Raw genomic sequence first — 13,192 nt, forward strand, 5'->3', positions numbered from 1 at the left:
GCACGGTGGACTCCTGTGACAAGGACCACTGTGAGCTTCCAGCTATCCCTTGAGTGTGACCCTGTCACCCAAGCCCCTGGCCTGGGTGGAGAGCCTCCCCTCACACTGATGGTTGTTCTTTTTTAATTGAATATTTTACTTATTTACATTTCAAATGTTATGTCCTTTCCCAATTTCCCCTCTGCAGACCCCTATCCCATTCCCCCTTACCCTGCTTCAATGAGGGTGCTCCCCTATTGTGGGAATTTTTAAAGAGCAACCTACACGATCCCCTGCCACCATCTACCTACCCACTCCCTCCTTGCTGTCCTAGCATTCCTCTACACTGGGGCATCAAGCCTTCACAGGACCAAGGGCCTCCCATCCCACTGATGCCAGATAAGACCCCTTCAGCTCCTTCAGCCCTTCCCCTAACTCCTCCATGGAAATCCCTGTGCTCAGTCTGATGGTTGGCTGTGAGCATCCGCATCTGTATTGGTCAGGATCTGGCAGAGCCTCTCAGGAGACAGCTGTCTGATGGTCTGATGGTTGTTCTTAACTGTTAGGCCTTAACTTAAATGTCACATCCTCTGAGAGACTCCTGTTGTATCCACACACATTCTACCTTCCCCAACATGGTATTTTCTCTGTGTACTTTCCTGTTTATTTATCTTCTACCCCTTCCCACAATAATCTATTAGGATATATATATATATATATATGTGTGTGTGTGTGTGTGTGTGTGTGTGTATGTGTATGTGTGTGTGTATGTGTGTGTATGTGTGTGTGTATGTGTGTGTGTATATATCCTTATAGAATCTGATTCTGAGGAGTTGTAGGTTTTATCAGCCCTTTTTAAATTTGTACCTATCACATCAGTCCTGGAAGTATACAATACGTTTCCTGAAGGAGCACAGCAATTTATCCCCATGCTAGAACTCTGCTCCCCTTTGAGACATGCTTTGCCTACCTTTTCTGTTTTATTTTTGTTTTTTTGTTTTTGGTTTGTTTTTGTTTTTTTCGAGACAGGGTTTCTCTGTGTAGCTCTGGCTGTCTTGGAACTCACTCTGTAGACCAGGCTGGCCTAGAACTCAGAAATCCACCTGCCTCTGCCTCCCGAGTGCTAGGATTAAAGGCGTGCGCCACCACGCCCGGCTGTTCTTTGCCTATCTAGAGAGGTTACCACTGACCTCAGACTTAGCCCAGGCTATCCTGTTTGCAGCAACCTCTGAGGAAGCTTAGAGTCTAAGCCTTGCCTGTCTACACCCAGCTATGGCTTATCCCCAATAGCGTATGATCCATTTCATCTTGTGTGAGTCCATAAATCCAGCCTATCTCTCCAGTTCCATCTCCCCATGGTGAGGACTCCACTCCCCACTGTAACCTTGAGCCTCGATTTCCTTACCTATAGAATGTGAGGGGTGATCTCTGCTCTGAGTTATCTGATAGGACTGTGGAAGTGAAATTCCTGTCTGCCTGGGGACAGCTATTTGCCCAGCAGCCTGCCTTGTCTTCATTTGGGAAGACCGGCTACCATGGAGATGAGACAGCCAGATCAATAAAGTTGCCTAGACAAAGTTTCTGCACTACCCAGCAAATCATAAGATTCCTGGGGTCTGTGGAGTGGGTTCAGGATGTGGCTTGGACTCTCCTGTGGTCTACAGCCCAGGTTTGACCCTCAAAGAACCCTCATTCAAACAAAGAGCTGAGGGGGAGCCGGCATGACAGAAAGCCTGGCCTTGACTCTGCCTGCTCACTCTATGAGATGCTTCAGAGCTGCTGTGTGAGAAGTGGCTTCTGGGAAATTCTTCTTTCCCCAAGGCTATTACCCTTTGCAAAAATGCTAGCCTGCTATTGAACCTGGGCTCTTGTTTCAAGAGCAGCTAGGACATAATGGCTGGTCACACATGGGTCAAAAAAAAATCTAAGATATCCTCTTTGTCCCCAAGGCAGGGTTTTTTTAGCTTAAAACCAATGACATTTTGAATAGGATGGTTTCTATGTCTTTTCTTTTGCTTTTGTTTTTGTCATGAGAAAGAGGACTTTCTTGCACATTGTAGGACATTTAACAATGTCTTCTGGCCTCTACTCTTAAAATGCTAACAGTAAATCCCACCCCCCCCATCCTCATTTGTGATACTGAATACATCTTCAGACAGTGCCCCTGAGTGCAAACTCTCCCTCCAACCCAGTGCACATGGCCGTGGAGAGACACTGACCTAAGGGAAATAGTACACAGGAGAGATGGATAGAATTAGGGAAGAAACTGGAGTGCCAGAAGCTAGACACAGCACAAATGCACTCATACAAATCACCAGCGAGCCTTGCTGCGGAAGAGCCCTCACTTCTGCCTGCTGGTTGGCTACAGTAAAGCTGATTGGAACCACACTTAATACCGATGCTTCTTCACTGATCTAGCCTGAGAAACGTGGAGCCCAGCGTGCTCCTTACAGTTAGGTTGTGTTTATAAAGGGAGCAGCAATAGGGCTATCGGGAGGGCTGATAGACCAGCAGTACGCTCAGCCTCCAAGTCTGAGCTCCTTAGCTATTCATTCACTTCTATGTTATATGGTATTTATATTGTAGCTGCTATACAGTGTGGCTTGTCTATGCTCTACTTATGTGTCTGTCACATTTGATGTTAATAGTTCTTACTTGACTCATATATTTTAATATATACTGTTGCATATTTATTTTTGTGCACATATGTATGTGCATATGGTGTATGTGTGAGAGGCATGAACGCACGTGTGTGCATGCACGTGTAGGCCAGAAAAGAACCTCCGTTGTCACCTCTGAGACAGTCTTTCCTTGGCTTAAAGCTCATTAAGTAGGCTAGACTTAGTGGCTAGCAAGCCTACTGTCTCTTCCACTAGCACTGAGGTTATAAGTTCATGATGTCAGAGCTGACATTTTCACATAGGGTCTCGGGATCAAGCTCAAGTCCCTACCATCTTTACTGATTGAGCCATCCCTCATCCATGTATATTTAAATACTGATTGATATACGGTTATATGTGCATATCATATTTCACAATCACCCATGAGATAGATGGTATGACACCCATTTTACAGATGGGAAAAAGTGATATTTGGAAAGGGTTAGCATCTTTCCCAGGTCACAGAGCCTTCACAGGAATGATGCTAGATATTAACTCATTACACCTTCAGGCCAATACAGAGTTATTAGGAAAAAAGAGGTCTGTCTCTAGATTTTCTTTTTTTTTTTTTTTCCATCTATCAGTTTTGGAACAATCTTTTTATCTGAACATTGTTTTTGTGGTCTAGATACATTTGTTTTTTAATATATCTGGCTTCACCCAGAGCCACTCAGAGACTCTTCCAACCCTTTGCACCTCAAGGGTGATACACAGAGTTGGTGCTTAACGACTATCTACCGTTTGATTTCCTTTGTCTCCCGTGTACTTCTGGCAGGGCTCAGTGTTTGAGGAGGAGCCAAAACTCTTCACGCCTCTTAAGGAATGGAAAGTCTATCTTACAGTTTAACTCTAAGGAAGAATTATTTCTTGCCCTCTAATTTTAGACCCCAGGAAGAGCAGTGGTGAGAGGGGGCTTGAGTCGCTCCTGGCACTTTCTCTCTGCAGGGCATAACTGTTAGTGTATGATTTCGATATGACGAGCATCCATCCTGAACCGGGGTCTCAGGAAAGGATCAGTGCTTCTTGCTGCTGTAAGGATGATGAAGAAATATCTATCTACTTCAGGATATAGGGTGTGGTATATGCTTGTATGAGTATTGAGAGTGTATGTGTGGGACACACATGCATATTGTATGTGTGCATGTGTGGGGGTTCTCATAATCAACATTTTTAGGAGTATCTGGAATAAGCCTCAGAGTGAGAAAGTCATTAGCTGGTATCATGGGTTGGATCCGAAGGTTATGTAGATTTGAAAACATTCCCTGTGTTCTTACTCTAAAAGGGAATGAAGCTTTGAGGCAAAGAACAAAGAAGAGAATGTTTGGGTAACAGCTCCACCGTGCTGAGTCTGCCGAAGTACTTGATTAGGCAGCCTTCAAATGCTGTTGTGTCTTCTCAAGGTTGTGTGTATCTTAATTGGTCAAAAGCGAATTCCTTTGCTTTATTTCCACTTTAAAGGAAAACGGCTGTTCTCACCTGCTTGAGCTCTCAAGATATTTTCCAACCTCAACTGCTGGCCTTTTGGCTTGAAGGATGTTGTGTCTTCATTGACAGTGCTGGACAGAAGGTTGGTATTCACAGGCTAAGACGTCTTCTCAGAGTGGCGTTTGTTACAGTTGCTGTTTGTTTTGTTTTACATTTCTAAATTAATAGGACTCCTTGATTGCTAGGCAAATTGGGTGCCCACCAAGCGTACAGCCTGCCTTCTCAGGATTGGCTTTATTAATGGTTTTTGTTTGGTTGGTTGGTTTGGTTTTTTTTCTCCTTGAAATGAACCACTTTAAAGTATATGCTTCAATGGTGCTTAGTCCTTCTACAGCATTATGCAACTGGCACCCTGTCTAGTGTCAGGACATCGTCTTCAAACCGCAAGGGAAGCCATGTACCCTCTAAAGTAGTCATCCTCATTGGGTGCTCTGCATAGCAATGGGTAGCTCTAATCTGCTCTAACTCTATGGACTCAAATTGTCTGGATAGCTTCCATGCATAGAATTGTACAACACATGACCTCTTGTATCTGGCTTCCTTTACTTAGCACGGGGTTTTCATCTGTCACGCAGCATCTGTTGGACCTTCACTCCCCTTTCGGCCCAATTGTATTGTTGTGTGAATAAAGCCCATTTTGTTCATACATTCATTTGTTGCTACTGTGAACATCCCAATACAAACACGTGCCTGGCCTCTGGTCTTGGCTCGTTGGGTATATACTTAGGAGTAAAATGGTTCCACTCCACAGTAGTTCAGTGCGTTAACTTTTTGAGGACTCGGGGCTGGTGTTCATGGTTTAGACTTTGGTCTGCTATTAGGACTCTGAGACAAGGTTTGCTGGAATCATGAATTCTGGATGTTGGGATCCTTCCCCCTCCTTATTCATTGTAAGACACTTGTCTGAAACACAACCTGAGAAGTCCTCCATCCTCTCTACACAGTTCTAGCGCAGAAGCATGCCTGCTTCCCATGAATGGCAAGCTCACTGATGGGCAGTCCTATGTGATGGTTAATGCAATGCCCTACTGAAAAGTTTGTACCTGAAGTCTATAGCTTTTGGGGGATTTCTTTGCACCTGAATTTCAAGGTCAAGGAGGAGTTTGTAACTTTTATTAGCTCTTCAAAATTCTAGAGTAACCCAATGGTGACTGTTCTTTCTGATACTCACCGAACCTTTGGAGAGTTGCTGAAACGTCATCACTTAGCGGCTGCCTTCTGCATACTGCAGATACCCAGGTATGAAGACCAGAAAAGGCCATGAGTCCCAATGTTAACCTATGAGAAGACAGAGCTGAGGCTGGACGGTCGTACAGAAAGAGGCAGGAAGCGAAGAAACATGGCAGATCCCTCTCACTGACCCTACTCGCCCTTCATCTTGGGCATCTGTAGTTAACTGTAGGTGCCAGAAGAATTTGCTATCTCGAGACCATTTAGTTTGGGGAGAAGGCCATTTCTGAGGGAGCTGAGAAAGCCCTTGAAAGTTTCATAAATTATGATATTGATAGGGTGGGAAAAGTGAACCAGGAGAAGCTCTTTTTAAAAATTCCATTTACACAGTAATATAGAAATGTGCAAGTCACAAACTAGGACTTCCCATGACTGCCTTTATGTGAACTATAATATGAGGCAAAATTTACCTGTGGGCTTAGGAGTCAGGACATGGTTACCTTTAGGTTGGCAGAACCTGGAAGAGAGGCACAAGGCTTATCCACGAGGTACTGCCATGTTCTGATTCTCCATTTAAATCAACTCTTTGTGACCTAACTGAATCTGCAGTGTTATTTAACATATGTCTAGTCAGAGAGGGGCGGGGAGAACCTGAGGGATTGAAGAGATGTAGATGGCAAAGCATTGTGTTTGCAAATGGCTTTGGCGCGGCTCTCCTCAGGATCTGCCCTGGCTCACAGTCAGTCCATGTGCTGTGGGTGGTCCGTCCGCAGACCCTCTGGCTGCAGAAGCAGGCACGTAAGTCAGGGAGTAGCTAAGTAATGAGTACGTGATTCAAGTCAGACAAGAAGAATCACTGGAAAAGGGACACTTGACTCCAGTGGGTTTTCCGCATGGATAGGATAGGAGTTACAGCTTTGGGGGCTGCCTTTGCCACCATATGCTGAGAGCCAGCTCAGACAGAAAGGTTAGGGTTGGGGGTTAGGGCTTGGGGTTAGGATTAGCATCCTGGGTGCGGGGCATGGAGATCCACCTGGGCTTTTTCCTGGCTGCGGATGCAGTGTGAACAGCTGCTGCGTGAGGCTTTGCCCCTGACTACTCCACCATAATAAATTGTACTGGGAACCGAAAGAAGCCTTAGCTTCAGTAAACTGTTTTTATTGGTTTCCTTTCTCAGCAACGTGTGAAGTAACTAATATACCCTCACAGTCTTTCCAAGTACATATGTGGGTAATACCCCTTCTCCTTGGCTCTTGGGGTGGGATTTCTATCCCTTGCCTCCAAAGGCTTGTTTTGTTGATTGTAATAGGTTAGTATAATCAGGTCCATTGGAACCTTTAGATATACTCCCAGGTAGCTTAGTCTCTCAGTGAGTCCTGCCGGCTGGACATGGTGACAGCTATATGTGGGAAGCAGGTGGAGGGGATGGGGGAGGAGAGGGTTTTCAGAGTGACTGCTCACTTTCAGCCCACTTGGAAAGTTGGCCTGAAGGGACCAACTCACAAGTTGTGCTGACACAGCCCATGACACTGTTTTAGTGTTTGTTGGGAATGATGGTGGTGGGTGCTGGAAGAGTCACTGGGCAGCTGCTCTCTCCCATTCTCCTGGTACATAGATCTTGGTTCTTTTTTAGACCGGCAATACAGAGGGTACGTAATAAGCACGCAGAGCTTGCTGGGTGCTCGCTCAGTGCCTGTTGGCGGTCATCAGGAAGGACCGAGCGGTGGTGACTTTCCATGACTCCCATCATGTGACCTCCACATTGAAAGAGTTCCCCGCAGTGTCATACACAAAGGTGCTCAAAGGAAGGTATGTTCGGAGTAGTATGATTAATATGGATGCTCTGATCATCACTGATGCTAAGTCATGCTCATGGAGAAGAAGGTAACAGTAACGGAAGCACACATCTCGCAATATGGATGTTCGTCTATTTACTGAGTGGGAAACCATCTTCAGTAAAACATTTAGTGATTTATGAGCAGTTAGTAAGCAAACAGAGAGGAGATCATTAGAATAATCAATACCACCCAGGCTCGGCTTATCCTGCTGTTGCCGCACAGAGCTGAGGGCATTGCTGTATATTGTTGGAGGACCTGTGCGAATTCCTGGCTGCCAGTGACCTGACCTAGTTCCAGGCAGAGTTTTTGTGCTGAATCCCCCCAAGTCTGCCAGCAGCTCTGTGACCTTGTTTCAACCTACTGTCCAGACTGCTTTGACTGGTGTGCTCAGCCTGATAGGAAAAACTGTAACATGACAAAGAGGGGACGTCTACCAGACTCGCAGGGAGGAAAAATATTTTAGATGTTAAAGTTGCTTTGAGGCCAGGGCCACGTAATCGTGTGTGACTAAGAAGAACATGACCCTGATTTGGTCACCTTATTTTAGGTGACATAGAAGTAACTCTCTTACGCAGCGGTAGAATGGGGCTGCGCCCAGTCTAGGGTGCCGAATGAGCAGACCGTACTCATACTTACAGCTCGGGTTTGGGATGGTCTCTGCTGTTTCATTGAACCTCCAGGCAGGATCAGTCTGAAGAAGGCCCTCCTGCTGCACTGAGTTTACTAGCATGGCTGTCTTGGTCTCTTCATATCCTCCGAGAGATACTAAGCAAAGACTAGAACTGCCACGGGCCATTCCATAATTTTATGTTCTGCTAGGGTTTCAAATTTCTCCACCCAGAGTGTCTTACAGGGATGTAGTACGAATGGGACTTTTGGGGTTTTTATCTCTTTCTTTCCACTTCCTCTGGCAGGTGGCTAGAAAGCTGTGGCATTCAAAAGGAAAGTATCGATAATTTAGAGCTGGATAAATCTGCTTTTGAACTATACCCTGACCAATGGAATTTAAATGAGCACTGCTCGAGGCTCTCTCCACACCAGGTACTTAATGGAGATTCCCTTATTAAATTCTCACCAACCAGAGTGAGGTAGGCATCGCAGCCGGGCCCACTCTTCTGAAGAGGAAGCATGTGTTATGTATTAGTGGCTTGGCTTTGACAAACAGCAGCTTACGGAAGGAGAGGTTTATTTGGGCTTACGATTCAGGTCAGACAGTCTGCTGAGGTAGAGCAGGATCAGGAGGCATCTGGTCCTGCTGGGTCCCTGGGGTGATTTATGAGTCCCCCATAGGCTCGTGTATTTGAACGTTTGCTTCACAGTTGGTGGACTGTTTAGGATAAATGAAGAGATGTGGCCTTGTTGGAGGAGGTACGCTACCAAGTAGGGTTTTGAGGTTTCAGAAGCCCACAACAGGCCCAGTCTCTCTCTATGCCTTTATCTTGGATTTAAAGATTTAAGCTTTCAGTTATTGTTCCAGTGCCATACCTGCCTGCTGCACGCTTCCTGCCATGGTGATCATGGCCCAATCCTCTGAAACTGTAATCCAGCCCCAATTAAATGCTTTCTTTTATAAGTTACCTTGGTCCTTATGCCTCTTCTCAGCAATAAAGGGTAATAACTAAGACAGGCCTCAGTCAGGAAGCAGAGAGCACTAAATGCGGCTGCTCACCTCCCTTTTATCTTTATTTTTTATCTTTATTTTTATATTTATTTCGTGTATATGCACATATGCATATGTGTATGTGTGTGGGCATAGGCGTGACAGTGTGTGTGTTTGTGTGTGTGTGTGTGTGTGTGTGTGTGTGTATGGCAGAGGATAGCTTGTGAGAGGAGGCAGTTCTTTATCTTTCCACCACGTAGGTTATGGGTATTCAATTCATGATATCAGTCTTGGCAACAAGTATCCTTACCTGATAAGCCATTTTCCTGGCCCAGCTTTCTCTATTATTCAGCCTAGGATCCCAGCCCTGGAATGATACTGCCCATATTTAGAGTGAATCCTTCCCACTCAACCTAGAAAATCACTCACAAACATGTTTGTTTCCATAGTAATTCTAATTCCTTGTCAAGTTGAGAATCAAGGTTAGCCATCACATTGAGGTTCTGTGAGGTCAAGTAGCTTGCTTAGTTAGGGTCACCCAGGTCTGCAAGGACTATTTCAGTCAACATAAATAGTAACAGTCCTGAAGAGATGACATTCCTGAAGGTCACAGAGATGGAAATGATAAAGCATGACATCCACAATGAGTTTAGACCGCAGGAAAATGTCCCAGTCTCTTCTTCCCAATAAGAAACGATAGTCCGTGTGTATTAGCTAGTTTTCTATTGCGCTGATAACACCATGACCAAAACAAATGATGGAACAGCTTATTTTGGCTTATGGTTCCAGAGGGCTAAAAGCAGGGAACTGGGAGATTGCAACTTCAGCAGCAAAGAAAGAGAACAGGAAGTGGAGCAAGCTTAGCCTCTCGGAAAGCCCGCCCCTCAGTGCCATCTTTCCTGCAGTACAGTTCTACCACCTAAGTGTCCTCACCAGCCAGGCACCCCGCATGACAATACACTAGTCTGTGGGTCATTCTCATTCAAACCACCACATCAGCTCAGCCCAGATGGAGCTCTCGGCTTTCAACTCTTTTTTTTTTTTCCATGTCTGAAGAATCTGATAACAGAAACAATTTACCTGAAGTGAAAGATGCTGGCAGTCCTCCAAGGGCACTGGGACAGCTGTGCCCGTGTTGAGTTGTTCATTTTGTGTTACTTGGGGCTTGGGGTCTGTTGGCGTGAAGAACACAGGGAGGTAGGTCCTGATGGCTTCTGAAAGCTGAGGGCGAATTCCTGGGGAGAGGGTGACCCTGTAGCTTCAGTTCACCTTACAAGCCTTGTTCTTGCACTTTCTAAAAATATTCCTGACAAACAGCTAATGGGCATTTTGGCTCAACAGCTCTAAACCACTGCTGCTGTTTCAAATGGAATGCTTCTGCAGGCCTGCTCATTTTGATTTATATGAGAGGGATAAACTCCGCTGTACCGTGGAAGTTCCCAATAGCCTTTCACGGGAGGCCCTTCAAAACCAATAAAGTGGACTTTTGCATCTTTTAGCAAGTGTTGTTTACTTTGCTCATCGAAAGTGAAACGGGACAAAAGCATCATTGGAAAGCAGACTCCTCAGCCGCTGCCTGAGCTCTGCTCTCCACACACAAGAGGAGGGACCCTCGTCCCTCCAGAAGACAGGTTCTGAAACTGAAGAAGAAAAGACAAATAATTAATTGAAACCGTACAATCTTATGTAAACTGCTGTGGATTTTGTTGTTATTGTTGGAAAGCACATTTACAATATACACGAGGTAACTCAAAGTGCATGCATTGTTGCCCCCGATCTCATTTCTATAAATAAATCTTGAAGAGCCAAGGGAAAATAAAGATAGTTTTGTATTCATCAACACATTTATAATATTACAACATGGGCTATAACCTGAAATCCCAGCAATAGAATGAGTAAAATAAATAATACGGTGGCTTGTTCTTTGTACTTTATAAAGTTATTAAAGCCTTGAAGAATTAATTATGCTATTATAAAAATGTTGAAGATAAAGGAAGTGAAAATACACGCTTAAAAATAACCTCAGTGGGGTTGAGATGGCTCAGCAGTTAAGAGCACTTGATGCCCCTCCAGAGGACCTGAATAACGTTCCCAGCACCCATGCTCAAGTGACTTACCCCACCTGGAACAAGAGTTCCAGAGATCCAGCACCCTCCTCTGGCCTCCCCAGCCACCTGAATATCACACACACACACACACACACACACACACACACACACACACACACTTACATACACATGTGTGCACAAGAATTTTTTGTTTTAAAATTATGTGTATAATTAAATATGCAAAATACAGCTAAGCATGTGTAACGTCCAGCTCAGATGAAGGACATCTAAAATCATGATTGTCTCTTGGCCGATGAGCTCGAGGGTGACTTTACTTTGCATCTTGTTTCTCTCCTTCCCTCCCTTCCTCTCTTCCACTCCCATCTCCCCCCACCCCTTTCCTTCCTTCTCTCCTTCCCTTCCCTTCCCTTCCTCCATCCCAACTACTTCCCTTCCCTTCCCTTCCCTTCCCTTCCCTTCCCCTTCCCCTTCCCCTTCCCCTTCCCCTTCCCCTTCCCCTTCCCCTTCCCCTTCCCCTTCCCCTTCCCCTTCCCCTTCCCCTTCCCCTTCCCCTTCCCCTTCTTCCCCTTCCCCTTCCCCTTCTTCCCCTTCCCCTTCCCCTTCCCCTTCCCCTTCCCCTTCCCCTTCCCCTTCCCCTTCCCCTTCCCCTTCCCCTTCCCCTTCCCTTCCCTTCCCTTGCTTTGTCTTTGGAAGAAGAATTCATCTCAGGATGTTCTCAGTGTCTTGTCTATGGGCATCCATAGCTCCACAATGAAGTCAGAAGCAGCCCCAGCAGGGTCAGAGACAGCTATGTGGTGTACTTGTTGGAGCAGAGGAGAAACTGAGCCACACGTAACGAAAGATACCTGGCCTCAGAAAAACAGACTGCTCACACTAACCTTCCTCCTGTGGTGGCGCTGTGGGGAACACGTTAGCGGGTCCTAGTACCTCTGTTTGTAGGGTCCCTTGGAATTCTACTGCTTCTGACTTCGGAGCTTCCCTTTGATGCTTGCTGCCCCTCCCTACCCCGTTCCTCAGACATTCTCACGCCGCCCAACTTTCCCTAGGAAAACTGCTGGTTTACAAGGACCTGGTTCATTCTTTCAGACACGCCCGCTGTCACTAAACACGTGGTGCATCAACTAATGAATACAGAACCTATAGCCCTGCCCAGATATTGCTGCATTTTCAAAAGGAGGAAGAAATGACCTATAGGTCAAAGGTCAACTCTCTTTCCAATAACTACAAAGTTGGGGCCCATGCCAGGGTAGTAGTGAGACTCCAGGGAGCCTAGTTTAGCTCCTGAGGACCAAAACCGAATCAAAGCTCTCTTCTAAAAGCAGGTGCAAAGACACCTATTTCCTTTGAGCCTTCGTGGCTTGCTCATCGCAACATCTGTCCACCAGACACAATACAGTTTTCTTTGAGGATGGACCGCTGCAGAGGAAGTGATCCTTGGTGATGCGCCAGGCAGGGGTTGCTCTTTGGAAGTCTGGGGCCTAAGCTTGTGGCATTGTTGTACAGGGTTACACAGTGTTAACGTTTTCTTTTTTTTCTTTCCTTCTTTCTTTCCTTCCTTCTCTTATCTCTTTCTTTTTGAAAAAAAAAAAAAGCCTGTTATACTCAAGAATCAAGTAGTTTCATATTTAGAAGCATATGCATGTGTGTGTGTGTGTGCACATGCACACACACACTTGGGCACTCGATGTATACGTGTTTGTGGGTACATGCTAGTCCCTGGGATCCTCCAGATTCTACCTCCCTAATCCTAGTCGATGATAGTCGCATACCACTGTTCCTGGTTTGTGCTGGAGATCTGAACTTAGGTTCTCAGGCTTGTGCAGCAAAGTTCTTTACAGACTGGACCCTTTTCCTATCCCTGACAGTATAGTTTTCTCTAAAAGCGTTTTCTTAGTTTCCCCAGGTTCTGGAATTCTGGCATAGAACCAGTTTGCTAAAACCCAGTAGTGGCTGCTCAGTCTCAAGGGAGCCCAGATCTGAGAACCATGTGCTTCTAAACCAATTTCTATTCCAGGCAGTGAGAGGAGGGGGCCTGGCTCTGCAGCCAGAATTGCCACCCCAAATCCTTGTTCTGTCATTCAGAGGCTCTATGACTTTGATCAATCCACTAAATTAGTGTATAGTAAATTTTCTTTGTTGTGATTACATACTAGAGGAGAAGCAGCTAGAGGAAGGAGGGGTTTGTTTTTGGCTCGTGGTGTAGGGTGCAGTCCCTCACTGTGGGGAAGGCGTGGCTGCAGGACCAGCTCATAACTGCAGCTCCGGGAACGTGAAGCTTCACTGGATGGATCATGTCCACAGAGACAGACAGGACAGGAAGCAGAGATGGACTGTAATGCTCAGCTTTCCCTCCCCAAACCATCATCCATCTAGGCTCTACCTCTTAAAGGT

The 13,192-nt window shown here is 45.7% G+C and overlaps 1 protein-coding gene across 6 annotated transcripts in view; it reads left to right on the forward strand.

Moving 5' to 3' along the window:
- The window catches only part of Pdzd2 (PDZ domain containing 2), a 372,386-nt gene that overhangs the window by 76,873 nt on the left and 282,321 nt on the right, over nt 1–13,192 (forward strand). For 3 of the 6 annotated variants that reach the window (XM_029469405.2, XM_029469406.2, XM_029469404.2), the window contains exons 2-5: nt 4,098–4,206; nt 5,260–5,363; nt 6,928–7,103; nt 8,047–8,173. The exons of 2 other annotated variants lie outside the window; for them this stretch is intronic. The gene's annotated coding sequence lies outside the window, so the exon portion shown is untranslated. The remainder of the gene's footprint in view (nt 1–4,097; nt 4,207–5,259; nt 5,364–6,927; nt 7,104–8,046; nt 8,174–13,192) is intronic. One more of the 6 variants, XM_029469407.2, reaches the window with a different exon arrangement.

The sequence above is a fragment of the Mus caroli genome, unplaced genomic scaffold, assembly GCF_978045245.1.
Source record: "Mus caroli unplaced genomic scaffold, Mus_caroli_1 scaffold_16, whole genome shotgun sequence".
NCBI lineage: Eukaryota > Metazoa > Chordata > Mammalia > Rodentia > Muridae > Mus > Mus caroli.